The 20,859-nt window shown below is 46.1% G+C and overlaps 1 protein-coding gene across 1 annotated transcript in view; it reads right to left on the reverse strand.

The window, feature by feature from the left end:
* Window positions 1-20,859, reverse strand: part of SMYD4 (SET and MYND domain containing 4) — a 95,422-nt gene that overhangs the window by 73,620 nt on the left and 943 nt on the right. The gene's annotated exons all lie outside the window — the stretch shown is intronic.

The following is a 20,859-nucleotide window of genomic DNA, read 5'->3' on the forward strand; positions in this document are numbered from 1 at the left end:
ATTTCTAACGATAATTCGTTTTCCCTTAGTCCTAACAGTGGCACACAAATATCCCTCCTTAGTTATACTTTAAAGTTGTTATTTTTTCTACTTGTATCTACACAAGGGCATGGGGGTCACGCCCCCTCTTTATTGGGGGAGGGAGGGTGTGTGTATGTGTTTAATTTCATTAAAACTTCCACCTGTCCTAACCAGTCCACAGGGACAGAATACCCCATCTGTGCCATCGTTAGGACTAAGGGAAAACAAATAATTTCTAACGATAAACGATTACTGTTGTTGGTTCCCTCTCGATTTTCTGTATTACTCGGGAATCAGAGGAAAGGGTGGAAATGCATAAACAAGGTCCCATGTCCATCTTATTGACAGGGCGTCCACTGACCATGGTTTGTCCCTGGGGTTTAGAGAGCAAAACAGACGGACTTGGGCATTCTCTCTGGACACGAACAGGTCTATCTCTCTGGTAGTCCCCATCTGGAAGTGATTTCCTGAAAAAATTTCAGCTTAAATTCTCCTGGATGTAAGGTTTGTCGACCTAGGAAGTCCGCCTCTAGATTTTTAGGTGAACTGACATTAAGGAGAGAACATTTTTACTCTGCCCAAGAAAATATTTTTCTTGCTACCTCTGCCAGAGGACTGGATCTTGTGCTGTCCTGTATGTGACCGTTGTGATATTGTCTGAAAGAATTTTCAGATATGTTTTTTTATTTTTTATTAGGTAGCTTTTTGTAAGGGCCATGAGGACTGCGTACAGTTCTCTGTAATTTGAAGACCTGTTTCTTATGATGACTGACCAGTCCCCCTGGAAGTAATGACTTCCTATCTTTGCACGCCAACGTGAAGTACTGGTCTTGGTCAACTTCTGGGATCCTGAGCAAGTCTGTGCCCTGAAGAAGTTTCTCTTCATTTTCCACCAGTTCAGGTCTATTTTGACTACAGGTGAGATGCTGATTATCCTGTTTCTTGTTCCAATTTTTTTAGGATCCAATTTTGCAAGGTTCTGGTGTGGGCCTGACTCCATGGGACTGAACTTATGCAACAGGTTAGAGTACCTGGAAGACTCATCGCCTTCCGGATGAAAAATCTGTGAGAGTTCTGAAATCTTGTTATTTTGTGTTTAAGGGATCTTATCTTGTCCTGGGGTAGATAAGTCCTCTGAGATACAGAATCTAACACTATGCCCAGAAACCTTACTCTTGTGGACGGGGTGAGTGTAGATTTCTTTAGGTTTATTAACCAGCCCAGCTCTGAAAGGGTGTCCATGAAATCTCTTGTTATCCTGGAGGTTTCTTCTTTTGAGCCTCCAATTATTAAAAAGTTGTCCAGATAGGGGACGATAGTTGCTCCCTTTTTCCATAGAAAAGCCACCATTTCCACCACCAGCTTGGTGAAGGTTCTTGGGGCTGATGAAATGCCAACTGGAAGTGCCACCTACTGAAAGTGGTGGAGGGAACCCCTGGGATCGCTTACCGCAAACCTTAAGTACTTTTGAGAAGCCTGATGGATAGTAGGCGTCTTTTAGATCCATCAACGCCAAAAAGGCGCCCTCTGGAATGGTAGAGGCAACTGACTCCATCTTGAACCTCCTGTACACGATTGACTTGTTTAAGGGTTTTAGATTTATTATTGTGCGGTAAGAATTGTCGGGTTTTCCGACTATGAAAATTCTTGAGTAAAACCCTTGTCCTACTTCGGTATGTGGAACTTTTATTATGCCTCCTGATCTGATTAGGTCCTGAACCCCCTGCCAGATCCTTTCTTGAACTCCCTTGTTGTGGGTTGTAATTATGAATTTTTCTGGAGGTGTTGAAGAAAATGTTATCCTGTAAACCTGTGCTAAGATTTTTAATGCCCGGGGATTTGACGCAATTAGCTTCCATCTTTCTAGAAAATTAATCAACCTTCCTCCCACTATGGCATCATTGTTTGTTTCCCTGCTTGTTTGGTGATTGAGGATAAACCCCCTACCTTTGCCTCCCTTACTGTAGCTCCAACGACTTATCTTACCCTTCCCTCTATAGGGTCCAGACTGGGAAGAAAATGGACAAAAGAGTCTCTTTTTAGTTTCTTTCTCTTCCGGGAACCCTTTCTTTTTGTCAGCAGCCCTTTCCAGTATTTAATCTAACGCTGGCCCAAATACAAATTCCCCTGAGAAGGCAATTGAACATAATTTGATCTTGGAGGCCTTGTCCCTCGACCAGGCTTTCATCCACAAGGCTCTTTTGGTAGCATTAGACAAAGCTGCGACTTAGCCGATGCGTCACTCAAAAGCAGCCGCGGATTTTAATAGTGGGATAGAATTTATAATGTCTTCCCTGGGAGTTTTATTTTTTTAATGCTCATCTAATTCGGTTAACCAGAAATACATAGTTCTTGCTACAGATGTGGCTGCAATATTAGTCTTGACGGCAAACATCGCTGCTTCACAAGCTTTCCTTAGGAGGGAGTCTGCTTTGCGTTCCATCAGATCACTTAACTATGAAGAATCTTCAAATGGTAAAGTCCTCTTCTTAACCTTCACCAGCTGAATGTCGATTTTGGGGATCTCAAATACCTTACATTCGTCTGGAAGAAATCTTAATCTATTCCTGAATTCCTTTGATACCCCTAGCCTCTTTCAGGTTCGATCCACTCATCCAGGATCATATCCTTAATGTTTTCATTGATGGGGAATACTTTAGATTTTTTAGCTCGTAATCCCCCAAACATCTCGCCCTGTACCGTACGTGGTTTGGGAGTATCCTCTATACCCATGGTGGACCTGATGGCTTTAAGTAACTCTTCCATCTCATCACAGGAGAAGAAGTATTTCTTATCTTCAACAATTTCTCCTTTAGAAATAAGATCTTCCTCAAAACTTTGTCTAGAGGTAGAGGCATCCCGGTCTGGCGGGATGGGACTAGGGGTTCTCAGCGAGACCATGGGAGATTTGATCTCCTCCTGGATAAAAACTTTAATCTCAGAAAAGATAAATGGTAGCTCTTCCTTCAATACGTCCGATATGCAAACTTTACGTAATTTATTTTTGTAGTTACCGGGAGGCTCTTGGCACAAGTAGCGCACTTTAGAGGTCTGGACTTAGACTTTGTTTCTCTAGCTCCCTAAGGAACAGAGAAGAGCAACCAAATATCATATGGTGAATCATAGATATGCAATATAAAATGAAAGAGACCATACTCCCCATAGGGGAACTCACGGGAGGTGCAGCCAGAGAGGTGTCAGTGCCCTCCTGTCGTTATCCCTGTGCGCAGTAGCGGCGCCTCCGCCATTAATTATTGCCAATATCAATGAAGCACGCGCCACACAACGCACGCACGTCTCGCGTGACTACCGGCATCAGCGGTCTGCTTCCTGAATGCCTGTGGAAGCCGGACCGCGACATGGACCAGCATGAGCCGAAGCAAGAGCCTCATGAGACCATGGGCATCGCAGGTCTGCTTCCTACTTAAATGAAAAAACACAGGCCCCAGAATGAGCGTCCATGTTGCCCCCGCTTCCCAGTCTTAGCCCCTGCCACGGGGAATGATGAAGGTAAAAGTAAAAATTTTCACCTTTTCACAGGGAGGCCCCTCTCTGCATGCTGACCCCGTAGGGGCAGGAAAAACACTGAGGGTGAGGAGGGGTGGGGGCAATTTAAACTCTCTCTGTATATTCCTGTCCCTACAGAGGTCAAGGGTCATCTCTCACTTGTGGCCATCATGTTGTATGAAATAGAAATACATTTTGAGTTGATACATTGTGTAAAGAAATAGGGCTGAAACGCTAAAAAAAAATTGCATCGAGATTTCGTTTGTGTCATGTGACCACGGAGCGGGAATGAAGCTCTTGCTATTACTATCACCTGTCGGCCTATACAAGCGCTGCACTGGATCCTGACACATCGTCAGGTCATAGTAGACGTAAGCGTGCACTATGATCCGACGCTGTGTGACGTCAGGATCCGGTGCAGCGCGCAGGGAAGAAGAGGAAGGAGCTGTGGAGAGGCCCTCTACAGGAAAGGTAAGTATTTATATTCACTGGCGCTGGGGACATGGCACTGAAGGGGGACAGCCGGCACTGGGGGACATGGAGGGGCTGATCTGATGGCACTGGGGGAGTAGGGAACATGGCAATGGATAGCATGGAGGGGCCGATGGCACTGGGGGAGTGGAGCTGAAGGCACTGGGGTGGGGGAGAGCTGAAGGCACTGGGGTGGAGGGTGCTGATGAGTTTTTAAAAAGGAAAACAGTCTATTAATTCATTTTTTCTTATTAGATTACTCAATTAATCGTTAAAAATGTTTTTTAATAAAATAAGAAAACCAACGATAGAATACTCGATTACTGAAATAATAGTTTACTGCAGCCCTCTAAAGAAAAGATAACTCACCAGATAGGGTGCCCCCAAACAAATCAACTGTGTATAATAGAAACATTGATGCGAGTAGAAGAAGAAACAAAGTTCGTGGCACTCACCGAAGCTGTGATTACGTTGCGGCTTTATTATACTTCGTGGAAGAAAGCGATACAAACATCGGATCCAGGGGCAGACACACTGTGGCAAGTAGAAGCGGCTACGGCCGTTTCGCGCGGCAGGCACGCTTTTTTTGGCCGCTGTGAACGTCATGGCGCATACTTGCGCTTTATAAAGGGCGGGCTGAATGCGGCCTGTACTATTGGCCACAGCTGTGCGCCGCGGATTAGTGACATTACTAAAAACATGTGAAACGGGAAAGCAAGTGCTTGGTTACACATTGAATAGAGAACAGAGGTACAATTTAAATGTTGCAATTTCTACATGAACTGGATCGCGTATTTGATTGGGGAAAGAAGAAGACCCGCCCAAAGCGCATGCCGCGCCGCGGACGTCACAATTTTTGGGCCACTGACTCCGACTCTAGCCAATCAGAAGGGAATGGAGCCAATCATTTGGACGATCCATCCCCTTTAGAAAAAGCAAGAGAAGGGGACGTGGCAGACGCTCAAGAAAAAACAAAAGAGGTCCGCAAGTCGACCAGATGGAGGCGTCAGTTCTCCTGGCGACAATAACGGACGCAGACCCCGCCAATATACAGGTCCTTCTCAAAAAATTAGCATACTGTGATAAAGTTCATTATTTTCTGTAATGTACTGATAAACATTAGACTTTCATATATTTTAGATTCATTACACACAACTGAAGTAGTTCAAGCCTTTTATTGTTTTAATATTGATGATTTTGGCATACAGCTCATGAAAACCCAAAATTTCTATCTCAAAAAATTAGCATATCATGAAAAGGTTCTCTAAACAAGCTATTAACCTAATCTTCTGAATCAACTAATTAACTCTAAACACCTGCAAAAGATTCCTGAGGCTTTTAAAAACTCCCAGCCTGGTTCATTACTCAAAACCGCAATCATGGGTAAGACTACCGACCTGACTGCTGTCCAGAAGGCCATCATTGACACACTCAAGCAAGAGGGTAAGACACAGAAAGAAATAGGCTGTTCCCAGAGTGCTGTATCAAGGCACCTCAGTGGGAAGTCTGTGGGAAGGAAAAAGTGTGGCAGAAAACGCTGCACAACGAGAAGAGGTGACCGGACCCTGAGGAAGATTGTGGAGAAGGACCGATTCCAGACCTTGGGGGACCTGCGGAAGCAGTGGACTGAGTCTGGAGTAGAAACATCCAGAGCCACCGTGTACAGGCGTGTGCAGGAAATGGGCTACAGATGCCGCATTCCCCAGAAACAGCGGCAGAAGCGCCTGACCTGGGCTACAGAGAAGCAGCACTGGACTGTTGCTCAGTGGTCCAAAGTACTTTTTTCAGATGAAAGCAAATTTTGCATGTCATTCGGAAATCAAGGTGCCAGAGTCTGGAGGAAGACTGGGGAGAGGGAAATGCCAAAATGCCTGAAGTCCAGTGTCAAGTACCCACAGTCAGTGATGGTCTGGGGTGCCATGTCAGCTGCTGGTGTTGGTCCACTGTGTTTTATCAAGGGCAGGGTCAATGCAGCTAGCTATCAGGAGATTTTGGAGCACTTCATGCTTCCATCTGCTGAAAAGCTTTATGGAGATGAAGATTTCATTTTTCAGCACGACCTGGCACCTGCTCACAGTGCCAAAACCACTAGTAAATGGTTTACTGACCATGGTATTACTGTGCTCAATTGGCCTGCCAACCCTCCTGACCTGAACCCCATAGAGAATCTGTGGGATATTGGGAAGAGAAAGTTGAGAGACGCAAGACCCAACACTCTGGATGAGCTTAAGGCCGCTATCGAAGCATCCTGGGCCTCCATAACACCTCAGCAGTGCCACAGGCTGATTGCCTCCATGCCACGCCGCATTGAAGCAGTGATTTCTGCAAAAGGATTCCCGACCAAGTATTGAGTGCATAACTGAACATAATTATTTGAAGGTTGACTTTTTTTGTATTAAAAACACTTTTCTTTTATTGGTCGGATGAAATATGCTAATCTTTTGAGATAGGAAATTTGAGTTTTCATGAGCTGTATGCCAAAATCATCAATATTAAAACAATAAAAGGCTTGAACTACTTCAGTTGGTGTGTAATGAATCTAAAATATATGAAAGTCTAATGTTTATCAGTACATTACAGAAAATAATGAACTTTATTACAATATGCTAATTTTTTTAGAAGGACCTGTACACACCAAGGACATAGTCATCAATCTTACGGTCTTAGAACTGCCGCCTGGTTGCACCCCACTCCTCAATTGAGGGCTGGGATTCAGCCTATCCGAGCAGTTCAGCCCGGTGGATTTTGAGATTGACCTATTCCTATCAGTTCGAAAACTGTATTTGAAAAAGCTGTTTGCCGAGACCCCTTTGCAGCGTTCTGCCCCCTTATCGGGAGAAGTCCCAGCCACTATGACCCAAACTGATTTCCATCTTAAAGGCAAATTCAGTGAGGAGGAGATCCATTTCTTGCCCAGCATGGAACTAGAGGAGCCACTGGGCGAACAGGGCCATTTAGACAAATTCACTGGAGGCGTCAGATCCACCTTCCTCCCTCCCATGCCGGCCGGCTCAGCGATAGACCTGTTCCACAAGTGGGTACTGAAGGATATGCGTGCGCTGATGTATCCCGTAGCGCACCCCAACCTCTCGAATGAGGAATCTCGGGCCCTCTTGTGGCTAAGTAAACAGGAGGGAACGTGGTCCTGATGTCTGGTGAGTATTATTTGGAGGAGGCAGGCAGGCAACTAGATGACAATACAGTGTACTCCAAACTCAGAGGGGACCCCATCCCAGGGATCTCGTCGAAACTGCACGCGCTAGTTAATCGATACATCATGGCTGGTTTTCTACCTAAAAACATGGTGGACCGACTTATTCCTGCACACCCCAAGGTTCCCATCTGGTACTTTGTACCCAAGGTTCATAAGTCACTGACCCGACCCCCGGGTCGCCCCATCATTGCTGGGATCGGGTCAGTGACTGAACCCCTGTCTGGCTACATTGACTGGCTCCTAAGACCACTGCTGGCTAGCACCCCAACGTATCTCAAGGACACAGGCGACTTCCTCCGGGCACTCAAATCTTTAGAGTGGCGGAGTGAATTCAGCCTTGTGTCCTTGGACGTTGAGAGCCTATATACTCGGATTCCCCATGATTTAGGGCCATCAAACGTGTCCTTAGCCGGAGTGATAAGGACACCATGTTTCAAAACTTCATCCATGAGGCATTGGACCTTGTTCCTACCAACAATGTCTTCCAATTCGACGGCCAATGGTACCGCCAGGTACTAGGTACCGCGATGGGCACACCGGTTTCGTGCACATTCGCGAACCTGTACCTGGCGGTATTTGAAGAGACATACATCTTTTCGATGGATAACCCCTTCCTGCAGTCCATCTATCTGTTTTTGACATATGTGGATGACATTTTTCTGGTCTGGTCGGGGAGCGAGGCGTCTTGCCATGCCTTTGTTGATTACCTCAATACGCGCAACCAGATTAATATGAGATTCACCATCAATTTTGGTGGTGGATCCCTTGATTTTCTGGACGTGCGCGCTATGGTCACAGAAGGTGTAGTACACACCAAAGGCTTTTGCACGCCCACGGCGACTAATTCGCTCCTCCACTAGACCAGCTTCCACCCGCCCTCAGTAAAGCGCGCAGTCCCGTACGGGCAATTTGTCTGGTTAAGGAGGATCAATGACACTGATGCCGGGTTCCTCTAACAGGCTGGTGAACTTAAGACTAGGCTGCTGGATAGGGGTTATCCATCGGGGAGTGTCTCAGCGGCTTTGCGCAGGGCAGCCAATTTGGATCGCAATTCTTCGCTTACCCAAAGAAGAAGTAACTCAACACCTCCCCGCTTTGCCTTTTCTTTTAAGTACAGCCCGGTTGCGGCTGCAATCAAACAGGCTATGACAATTGGGACCTTTTGAAAGGAGACTCATCTTTGAACAGCCTTTCCAACCAAAGACCCTTAGTTACATTTAGAAGGTGCCCCACCCTCAAGGATAAAGCTGGTCAGAAGCGTGTACAGTAAACCGCAGGAAGCGACATGGCTTAAAAAACCTAGAGGTAATTACAGATGCGGTCACTGTTCTTTTTGTATATTAAACACTTGTAGTAAAAGGGTGGAGGTAGGAGATTTTATTAATTGTCGTACATCCTATGTGGTATACGTTGTTTTTTGCCCCTGTAAACATTTCTACATTGGCAAAACCATCCGCCCTTTATTTGAGGGGATCCGCGAACATGTGGGTTCCATACGATCAGGCAGAGGTTGCCCACGTTTAATTGAACATATCCGCACTGCCCATGATGCCCATCCACGGTGTCTCTCCTTTGCGGGAGTAGAGCATGTCCGACCCATCCATAGGGGGAGGGGGGACCGGCATCGCCTGCTCCTGCAGAGGGAAGCAAGGTGGATCATGCTCACTGAGGCCATGGGACCTGCAGGGTTAAATGAGAGGAACGATATGTCAGTGTTTCTATAAGGGCATATTGCTATCCCTCTGCGCATTTGATCTATTTAGCCTCCAATATACACTGCTTTAAATACTGTTTGCACTTATTTTTAGCTACATAGTGACCCTTGTACTCATCACAATAGATATTGCAACATTTAAATTGTACCTCTGTTCTCTATTCAATGTGTAACCGAGCACTTGCTTTCCCGTTTCACATGTTTTTAGTAATGTCACTAATCCGCGGCGCACAGCTGTGGCCAATAGTACAGGCCGCATTCAGCCCGCCCTTTATAAAGCGCAAGTATGCGCCATGAGGTTCACAGCGGCCAGAAGAAGCAGCCTGCCGCGCGAAACGGCCATAGCAGCTACTACTTGCCACAGTGTGTCTGCCCCTGGATCCGATGTTTGTATCGCTTTCTCCCACGAAGTATAATAAAGCCGCAACATAATCACAGCTTCAGTGAGTGCCGCAAACTTTGTTTCTTCTTCTACTCGCATTACATGTTGTGGATCTTCCCTCTATAACGCTGAGCACCGCCTAGGAAGCACGTTTATACCACAGTATCGGTCCCCTGCAACCTTGGGCTGTTTACCAGTGTTAGGCAGTGCTGCCGTATTCACCCTCTCAGCTGTAATTATAATAGAAACATTGAACTAGTAAATACCGTATTCCAACTAGGCTGTTATGGTGACAACCATTATAACCCCCATCATGCTCGTTGTACTAGGGGGTTGCGGTGCCAACTATTATAACCCACAACATGCTTGTTGTACTAGTGGGTTGTGGTGCTAAGTATTATAACCCCCAACATGCTTGTTGTACTAGTGGGTTGTGGTGCCAAGTATTATAACCCCTATCAAGCTTGTTGTCTGAGGGAGTTGTGGTGCCAACTATTATAACCCCCAGCATGCTCGTTGTCTGAGGGGGTTGTGGTGCTAAGTATTATAACTCCCATCATGCTCGTTGTGTAAGAAATATGATTATCAACAATATTAATATTGAATAAGATGATCATATTGAGCAATAAAAATATTCCTACGTAAGTTCTAGGGGACGGTTAGCAAAGAAAGCACACCAACAAATAGTGTATATTGAAAGAAGAAAATATATTATATACAGAGTCAATTGCGCAACATTAACCCCTTAAGGACCAGGCCATTTTTTTGCTAATCTGACAGGTGTCACTTTATGTGGGGATAACTTTAAAAACGCTTTTACTTATCCAGGCCATTCTGAGATTTTTCTCGTCACATATTGTACTTCATGACAGTGGTAAAATGGAGTTAAAAAAAAATATATATTTCTCTACTTCAAATTTCTCTATTTCAATTTCTCTACTTTTATAATAGAGAGTAATACCTCCAAAAATAGTTATTACTTTACTTTCCCCATATGTCTACTACATGTTTGGATCATTTTGGAAATGCCATTTTATTTTTTGGGGACGTTTTAGAAGCAAAACCCACTTTTTAAGTACCAGTTCAGGTCTGAAGTCACTTTGTGAGGCTTATATAATAGAAATCACCCAAAAATGACCCAATTTTAGAAACTACACACCTCAAGGTATACAAAACTGATTTTACAAACTTTGTTAACCCTTTAGGCGTTCCACAAGAATTAATGTAAAATAGAGATGAAATTTCAGAATTGCACTTTGGCAGATTTTTTTAAATGGTATTTTAATCAATTTTTTCCAGTTACAAAGCAAGGGTTAACAGCCAAACAAAACTCAATATTTATGGCCTTGATTCTGTAGTTTACAGATACACCCCATATGTGGTTGGAAACCGCTGTACAGGCACACGGCATTGCACAGGAAAGGAATTCCATATGGTTTTTGGAAGGCAGAGTCTGCTGGACTGGTTTTTTGACACCGTGTCCCATTTCAAGCCCCCCTGATGCACCCCTAGAGTAGAAACTCCAAAAAATGACCCTATTTTGGAAACTACGGAATAAGGTGGCAGTTTTGTTGGTACTATTTTAGGGTACAGATTTTTGGTGGCTCTATATTACACTTTTTGTGGACCATTTTTATTTTTTGTTATTTACAACATTCATCTGACATTTGATCATGTGGTATTTTTATAGAGCAGGCTGTCACGGATGCGACAATATCAAATCGGACTACTTTTTTTAGTTGTTTGTTTCAGTTTTACATAAAGCATTTTTGAAAAAAATAAAGATTTTTTGGTTTCTCCACATTTTGAAAGCCGTAGTTTATTTTTATTTTTTGGGCTACTGTGTTAGGTAGGGCATCATTTTTGCAGGAAATGATAACTGTTTGATTGGCACTATTTTGGGGTGCATATGACTTTTTGATTGCTTGCCATTACACTTTCTGTGATGTAAGGTGACAAAAGCCGGAATTAGACTTACCGGTAATTCATTTTCCACGAATCCACCATGACGGCCCAGAGAAATTGACCCCTGAGCTCTGTAGGGACAGGAACAGAGATAGGTTAAAAGGACCCCTCCCACCACCATTCACCAGTAAGTTCCAGATTATAGTGCCACAACCACCGGTAAAGAAGTGAAACAACTCAAAACGTTTTTTTTTTTCCTCCCTTGGTATTAACTCATACCAAGTCTGCATAATAATTTCCTGAGTGGGATATCATGCCGTCATGATGGATTTGTGGAAAATGAATTACCAGCAAGTCTAATTCCGGCTTTGCACTTCACCATGACGGCCCAGAGAGACATAACAGATAATATACGTCTTTTTACCGCTAAAGAGTACTAGTAAATTGGCCACCTTTCTTAGGTCCTTAGTGACCTCTAGGTATTTTAGCACTGTTTATTTGACGTCCAGGGTATGGAATCGTTCCTCCCCAGAATTCTTAGGATTCTTGCAAAAAGGAAGAATGATCTGGTTTCTATGGGTCCGTTACTACTTTTGGTAAAAACCCTGGGTCTAGCGTCAAGGTAATTCGATCTTCCTGGATTGTGAGGTATGGTTGTCTTATTGACAATGCCTGGATCTCGCACAGTCTTTTTGCTGATGTTATTGCTACAAGAAAAGCCACCTTCTGAGAAAGGTGCTTTAGGGAACCCGAGTCCAGGGGTTCGTAAGGCGGACCTATGAGTCCCCTAAGGACAATGTTTAAGTCCCAAGTTAAGAGATAGTCTTAGTCTGGCTGCAGACCTCAGGAATCTTTGTATCCATCTATGGCTGGCTAATTCAGAATCGAAAAAAGCACTAAGAGCTGAGACCTGGACTCTAAGGGTAGATGGACGTAACCCTGACTAGTCCTTGCAGGAAGTCCAGGATCCTCTGTATATTCGGTTTAGCTTGGTCTGGGGCTTCTTCACCTGACCAGGTGCAGAATCTTCTCCAGCTTTTTAAATAGATGAGTTAGTCACTTTCTGCCGTCTTTCAAGGTAGATATCACTCCCTCAGAGACATCTGCGTCTCAGGTCGGACTCAGGATCCAAGCCGAGAGGTTAAAGATCTCTGGATGTGGATGGAGAACCGGCCCCTGGATCAGGATATCTTTCCTCCTTTGGAGAATGAATACTTCCTGTGGGGAGAGGTTGGTTAGGATCGAGAACCAGCACCTCTTGGGCCAGTACGGGTGACCAGGATTATTCTGGCCTTGTCCCTGACTATCTTCTGGAGAACCCTTGGGATTAAACGGGAACGGAGGGTAGGCGTATACAAGATCCCAGTTCCAGTGCAGGGAGAAGGCGTTGATCGCTAGAGGCCTGTCCCTCGGGTTTAGGGAGCAAAAGGTTGATACCTTTGCGTTTTTCCTTGAAGCGAATAGATCTACCAATGGACAACTAGATTGAAGACGTTGATGTTTAGAGATCATTCCCCCTGGTCTATAGTGGTCCTGCTGAGGAAGTCCGCAGCACTGTTTAGGCTTCCTTTTAAATGAATCGCAGATACTGATTTTACATTTTACAAAAAGTCGTCTAGGTAAGAAACGACAGTCACCCCCTGAGATCTCAGGGAGGCGACCATCTCTACCACCAGTTTCGTGAAAATCCTTGGGGCTGAGGCCAGCCCGAAGGGGAGAGCCACGAACTGGAAATGGTGAACAGAGCCTCTGTGATCCTTCAATGCAAAACGCAGGAGCCTCTGAGACTGGATGTGAATAGGAACATTATAATATGCATCCTTCAGGTTGATTGTGCAAAGGAACACGTCTTTTTGAATTAAAGGAATGGTAGAGTCTAGGGATTCCATTTTGAATTTTTTGCTAACTACGAATCTAACTTTTTGAGGTTTATAATCATGCGAAAGGAACCCCCTGGCTTTTTTACTAAGAAAAGGTTGGATTAGAATCCCTGCCACCGTTGAAGCTCGGGAACAGGAACCACTACTCCAAAGTCCAGAAGATTCTGGACCTCCTTCCAAATTTGGTTCTGCTGGAATGGGGAAGAGTGGCGAGATCCCAGAAATACATTCGGAGGGGGGGGGGGGGGGGGAGATAACTCTATCCTGTATCCATTTCTGATAAGTACTTGCGCCCAAGGGTTGGGAGAAGTCTGATGCCACTGGGCAAAGAATTGGGATAGTCTTCCCCCTATCCTGGCGTCACTGTTTCTCACCGCCCTTGTTCTGGGGATTAAGGAGGTATCCTCTACCTTTCCCCCCTCTTGGGTAACTCCAACGTCCGGATTTACCTTTACCACGAAAATAACTATTTTGGGGGTATTGGTTACGAAAGAAGGGTATCTTTTTAGGGGTTCTCTCTTCAAGGAACCCTTTCTTTTTATCAGTAGCCTTCTCGAGGATCTTGTCCAATACAGGACCGAACACGTATTCGCCCGAGAATGCTATAGAGCACAGCTTCATTTTTGAAGTGATGTCGCCTGACCAAGATTTCATCCACAGTGCCCTCAGGGCAAAATTGGACAAAGCCGCGTCCTTGGCCGAGAATCTAATTGTCTTGGCGGAGGCATCCGCTAAGAACCCCCTGGCAGATTTTAACAAGGCAATAGAGTCTAATATTTGTTCCTTGGACGTCTTGTTGATTAGATGATTCTCTAACTCATTTAGCCACAGGTACATAGACCTGGTGACTGAAATAGCAGCTATGTTGGTCTTAACACTGAACATAGCTGCCCCCCAGGATTTTTTTTATAGACTGTCCACCTTCCTCTCCATGGTGTCCTTTAACAGAGAAGTCCTCGAATGGTAGCGATTTTTATTTTTCTATTAACTGTGGCCACCTGGACGTCAAATCTGGGAACCTCGCCAAAGAGTCCGACGGGTTAAATACAAGGCGGTTCCTGAATTTCTTGGAAATACCTAGTTTCTTTTCTGGATGGGCCCATTCGTCCAAAACCATCTCTTTAATATTTACATTTATGGGGAATACACGGGAACGTTTGACCTTCAATCCCCCCAAACATCCTGAACAGAGTGGGGTCTCTGGATGTCTTCCACCCCATTGTATCCCTGACCACTTTTAGAAGGTCACTCATCTCGCTGGGAGTGAAGAAGAATTTTCTAGATTCCTCGATGATTTCGCCCTCTGATAGGAGGTACTCGTCGTCCTCCTTTTTGTAAGATGAGGCCTCGCCTTCCAAATCCTTGGAGACTGAGGAGGAGATGTCCGCCATTCTGGGAAGCTTGGGTGGGCGAGCCCCCAGGGTGTCCTCACGGAGGGAGGCTAGAGAAGATTTAACTTCCTCTTGAATCATAGTTCTAAATTCCTGCATAATTGAGGGTTGTTCTTCTTTCACAATCCTGGCAATACAATCCTTGCAAAGTTTCTTAGGATAATCATCGGGAAGCCTGACGGAGCACTGGATGCATCTAGCGGTCTTACTGGGCTTTTTCTAAGCTAGTTTGGCCTAAAGTGAGAGAGCAGCCCATCAATTTTGTGCAGATCCAGTATAGGTGCATTATACCAGAAGACCTTAGGGGGGGGGGGGGGGGGCTCCTACCCAGTGGTTACCTGAGGCTCCCCCCCCAGATCAGCATATGTCAAGCTGCCGGCATGCCCAGGTGGGCTACTCACGCAGGGGCACTCTGGAGCGGTCTGCTCCTTCTGCTGCGGCTCCTTTTCCTGGTTCGACATCTCGCCCGGCAAAGCAGAGAGCGCAGCAGGAAAGTGCATGTGAGTTTTTGAAGACGTCCACTCCCATGTCTCGCCCGGCGGGCCGGAAGTGACGTCAGATGCGCGCGCCTGTGCAAACGTCCTCCCGGCCAGCTACCTACACAGGGAGGTAGGCAACCCCGCGGCAGCTCAGGGCAGGCTCCTGCACAACAGAGAGCGTGACCCCGGCGTCTCCCTGTCAGCGTTGGAGCGAAGTCCACCGGAGAGCAGGGGGACGCAGTCCTGGGTGGGAGGCCCACTTCACCTCCCTGAAAGCCAGAGAGGACTTTTCTCTGTCCTGGCCGCTATAGGGGCAGGAACACACTGGTGAATGGTGGTGGGAGGGGTCCTTTTAACTTATCTCTGTTCCTGCCCCTACAGGGGTCAATCTCTCTGGGCCGTCATGGTGGTGAAGTGGAAAAATTTATTTTTTGACACCGTTTTTATTTTATTTACGGTATTCACCTGAGGGGTTAGGTCATGTGATATTTTTATAGAGCCGGTTATTACGGACGCGGCGATACCTAATATGTCAACTTTTCTTTTTTTTTCCCCCTTTATTTTGGCAAAAGTATATTTTATTTTATTTGAAACTTTATTTTTTGTCGCACTCTGGGACTTCAAATTTTGGGGTTCTGATCCCCTTTACAACTTCTGTATTGTCATGCATTGGCTGTAAGTGTATTACACACTGTAATACACTTACAGCCTGCATGCCTGTGAGAGCCAGGGGGCTGGATCTCACAGGCTCTCCCGTAAGGCAGCCACGATGCCTAAGGAAGGCATTGTGCTGCCTTCCCTGCCATCTGGTCCCCGTCACAGCAGCGCGGCGACCCGATGGCTGCTTCCTCCCTGCACGGAGATCACACATGCCGTGGTCAGCGCTGACCGTGTCTGTGCAGGGTTTAATGCGCCGGCATCAGTGATTTAAATGATGTCGGAGCATGCAGCAGGGGTCCGGCTATCAGTGACTGCCGGACCCCTGCTGCTGATCGGGCGGGCGCAGCTCCTGCACCCGCCCGATTACCATGATGTACATGTACTTCTCTGGTCCTTAAGTCCCGCCCAGAGATGACGTACATGTACATCATGGGTCCTTAAGGGGCTAATATTAATAAGACACAAATAAACCAATACCATAACATAAAAGAGAACCACGTTAAGCAAAACCACAAACCATAACCCAGCCTATACATGTGGGACAGAAACACAATTATATCACAACTACTTCACAAATTCCTGGCCAAAAGAATCCTAGACATAAATCACAAAAACAAAACCTGTTAACCACAACAATATTACACAGCCTGATAACAATGCACATTAACCATTTAGTAATGGAGAATCATTGAGTTATAGCTACCAGATTAAGGTTCCCCTTTGAGCTCACAGGCCACCTTCCCCCAGGAAGGCGCTCTCTGACCTGTCCCATGCCAAATTTTGCCCATGTTATATACTAATTTTTGGATCTTGGCACTCACTCCCCCTCCCATCAGAAAATATTTCCTACTTCAAAGGCCAGTTTTGATCTGTGTGATCCCTCCCAATATGCACCAGGAGAATAAAAGGTGTCACATTTTCCCACTCCTTGCATATTATGACATCTCTATTCTCCAGTCATCTGCACACTGCGATGAGATCACACTGACTAGAGACATCATAACTGGTTGTGATACAATCTAGTATTCGTATTTGAATGGGAGAGTCCATCTGCCCTCAGGATGCCTTAGAACAGGGCTCGACAAATCCCAGGCGCCAGGTCGCCATGGCGACCAGGAATTTAGTCCTGGCGCTTGGGTATTTGTCAGCCCGTTTTCAAAGGTGCCTGGGCGATGGGTGCGGAGCACCGTTCTGTCCGGAGGCAGCACAGGAGTGGAGATGAGCGGAGAGCTGTGTGACGGTGCCTTAGGTTCCCTATACCCGGCTGCTCTTTGGACACGCTCCCTGCCCATGGCTGAGCGTACGCCGCGGAAGTCCACTGTGACAGACGTGATGAGGAGAAGCGCCGCCCTGCCCCCAGCGTGCTCGGGCCACCCATGTGCTCTATAAGCGGAATGCAGAGTCTGGCCTGGCAGCACGTTAAGCAGCTGCTGTGTCTGATGGGCTGGAGGCCGACCTGCTGTGCGGGGGCCATAGCGCTGACCTGCGCCCCCCTCGTGGCTCTCAGGTTCACCTGCAGGTAACTTACACGCCTCCAGTGCAAATTACTACTACTCTCATCCAAGTGAGGCAGGAGCCTGAGGTGTCAGCACATGTACACTGTATGCCATAGTCCTATATACTGTACATATATCATGGTCCTGTATACTGCGTATGTAACATAGTATACAGCACGTACACTGAATGTCAGTCATATACTGTACATATATCATGGTCCTGTATACTGCGTATGTAACATAGTATACAGCACGTACACTGAATGTCAGTCATATACTGTACATATATCATGGTCCTGTATACTGCATATACCATACTATACAGCACATGTACACTGCATATGTAACATGGTATACAGTATTATTGGGGGGGCTCTATGGAGAAGTGGGGGGGGGCACTATGGGGGAATCTACTGGGGGCTTTATGACGCGGCTCCGCCTGGCTCCTAACTTTTTTAGCTGGCTCCTAGATTCCAAGGAAATTTGTCAAGCCCTGCCTTAGAAATATTAATGATTGTAAACACCACTGTAGACATCCTGATTAACAATACAGAAAGCTTCTCTGCAACAATTCACCCCAAGAAAATTAATTAAAAAACCTTTTCATCTGCTACATCAATGACTACAAATCTGATATCGTTCACTCAAATTATTAAATTACAACTCAACCCATAATACATTTTATATGACCATATCTTACAGCTGTACTAGGGTGTTGTGGTGCCAAGTATTATAACCCCCAGCATGGGGGTTGTGGTGCCAAGTAGGGATCGACCGATTATCAGAAGTGCCGATACTATCGGCCGATATGCAGGATTTTGTACGTTATCGGTATCTAACCTTGCCGATATACCGATAATGCATATAAAGCGAATACTAGTGAGCCTTCCATTATGGAAGCACGCACTAGTATGCATCGGGTGCCGAGAGCGGGGAAGAAGTGCAGCAAACGCTTCTGATACTCACCCTCCCGGGTCTCCTTTGATGGGGCCCGCACTGCACTGTCCTGGCGCCGTACAGCGTCTGGACGTAGTGCGCGCACTATGACCTGACGCTGCACGCTGTCAGGTGACAGAGCAGCGTGGGCCGTAAAACACATGGGAGCGAGACGCCGGACCCGAAGATGAAGGAGCCACAGCGCAGGAGAGGTGATGAGTTTTTTATTTTATTCATCTGAGGTCTGATAGGGATTAATAATGGTCTGATAGGGGTTAAAAAAGGTCTGATAGGGGGTAATAAAGTCAGTGAGGAGGGGGGATGGTGTGGAAATTGGCATTTGGCACTAGTATATTATAAATGTAAATTATAAATTGACTACCAACTAAGGGCTTTATTAATTTATAATATACTAGTGCCAAATGCAAATTTCCACCACCTCAGTGACTAACAACTAATATAATATGTATTATGAGATATAAAATATCGGCATAAATTATCGGCTATCAGCCTGAAAGTTCACAGATTATCCGGACTAAAAAAATCAATATCGGTCAATCCCTAGTGCCAAGTATTATAACCCCCAGCATGCTTGTTGTCTGAGGGGGTTGTGGTGCCAACTATTATAACCCCCATTATGCTCGTTGTCTAGGGGGAGTATTCCATGCAGATTGCTTAACTTGCCCGTTTTATAGGGGTGATATTAGACGCTGATGCCGCTCCTGCTCCTCCGATGCTCTCTGGCTGGGCTTCCAAGATGGCGCCCACTGCGGAAGTACTCGATGTTCAAGTTCTCGCAAAAACTCAAGCTCCTTCTCCCTGGCTGTGAGCTGTCCGCTCTGATTGGATCGCGCTCACAGCCAGGGAGAAGGAGACGCCCACTGAGGAAGACTCAGTCTCCTCCTCCCTGTTCCGATACTCCTCATTATAATACAAGGCACCAAAATAAAAAATAAATAAAAACCTGCAATGGCATCAGAGGGGGCCGCCCTATAAGGTAATACTCTAATTAGACTTTTTGAAAACTGATGAAAGGTCCTCTTTAAATAAGTGTTTGCCTCTGAAGGTGTACATAGCCAGGTTGTCCAGCTTTTTATTTCTCCCCTCTTCCTGCTGGACCTGTGGAGAGAAGTACACTTACCTGCTTCCCCATATGTAAACTTCCCCCACAGACGGGGTCAAAGTGCACTGCTCACCGCCCCAGCCAATAACTAGCGATAGCGGTGACCTGCCCCCAAGTGGTACATCACTGCCAGTCATTGGCTGCAGTACTCTACGTCTGAGCAGGTAGTTTACATGTGGAGACCAGAGGAGCCACAACCGAGCTGTGGGGAGCAGGTAAGGGCACTTTCACACTTGTGGCAGAGGATTCTGGCAGGCAGTTCCGCCAACGGAACTGCCTGCCGGATCCGGCAAACCGGACGCAAATGGATGGCATTTGTCAGATGGATCCAGATCTATCTGACAAATGCATTGAAATACCGGATCAGTCTATCTGGTGTCATCTGGAAAAACCTGATTGTTTTTTTTTTTTAATAGATTTAAAGGTCTGCGCATGCGCGGACCGGAAGAACAGATCCGTCAATGCAGCAATTTTAATGCCAGATAAGGCACTAATACATTTCCCTACCACTTTCACACTAGCGTTTTTCTTTTCCGGTATTGAGTTCCGTCACAGGGGCTAAATACCATAAAAAAATTAATCAGTTTTATCCTAATGCATTTTGAATAGAGAGCAATCCATTCAGGATGTCTTCAGTTCAGTTACTGTACGTTTTTTGGACGAAGAAAATACCGCAGCATTCTGCATTTTTCTTTCCGGCCAAAAATCCGGAACACTTGCTGGATCCGGTGTAACGTTACATTTCCCTACCTCATGAGATTTCCCTACCCTCGTCACTTCCAGTCGCATCGGACATGACATGAGGAGGTGTGCCGCGCAGGCGCACAACGACGGGGTAGATAAATTTCACAGCAGAGTGCGCATGCGCCAGGAGCCTCACCAGCGGTTAGGGTAGGGAAAAATTACGGGCCAGTGCGCAGGCGCGGTGATCGGATGGATGTTCTCAGCTGGACACCGGCCGACACTGCACATGCCCAGGGAGCTTCACCAGTGGTTAGAGAAAGGAAAAAGCCCGTAATTTTTCCCTTCCCTAACTGCTGGTGAGGCTCCCGGCACATGCGCAGTTTAGGCTGGTGTCCAGCTGAGAACATCCATCCGATCACCGCGCCTGCGCACTGGCCCATAATTTTTCCCTACCCTATCCGCTGGCGAGGCTCAAGGCACATGCACACTCTGCTGTGAAATTTCTCTACCCCGTTGTGTGCTTCTCTCCACAGGTCCAGCTGGGGAAGAGATATGGCCACTTTCACACTAGCGTTAATATTTTCCGGTATTGAGATCCGTCATAGTGGTGGGGGGGAAGCTTCAGTTTTGTCCCAATTTATTGTAAATGGGGACAAAACGTAACTGAACAGAATGAGGTGCTCCAAAATGCATTCCGTTCCGCTCTCATACTGGAGAGCAAACCGGATCCGTCCCCATTGACTTGCATTGTGCATCAGGACCCATAATTCAAGTCAATGGGGACGGATCCCTTTTCTCTGACACAATAGAAAACGGATCTGTCCCCCTTTGGAGTTCATGACTGATCCGTCTTGGTAATGTTCATCATGTATGCAGATGGTTGTATTATCAGTAACGGAAGCGTTGTTGCTGAACCCTGCCAGATCCAGCAAAAACGCTGGTGTGAAAGTAGCCTTAATAAAAGCTGGACAGCTCCAGGGGTTGTCTCATCTCAGA

Source organism: Bufo gargarizans, chromosome 3, assembly GCF_014858855.1.
Source record: "Bufo gargarizans isolate SCDJY-AF-19 chromosome 3, ASM1485885v1, whole genome shotgun sequence".
Taxonomy (NCBI): Eukaryota; Metazoa; Chordata; class Amphibia; order Anura; family Bufonidae; genus Bufo; species Bufo gargarizans.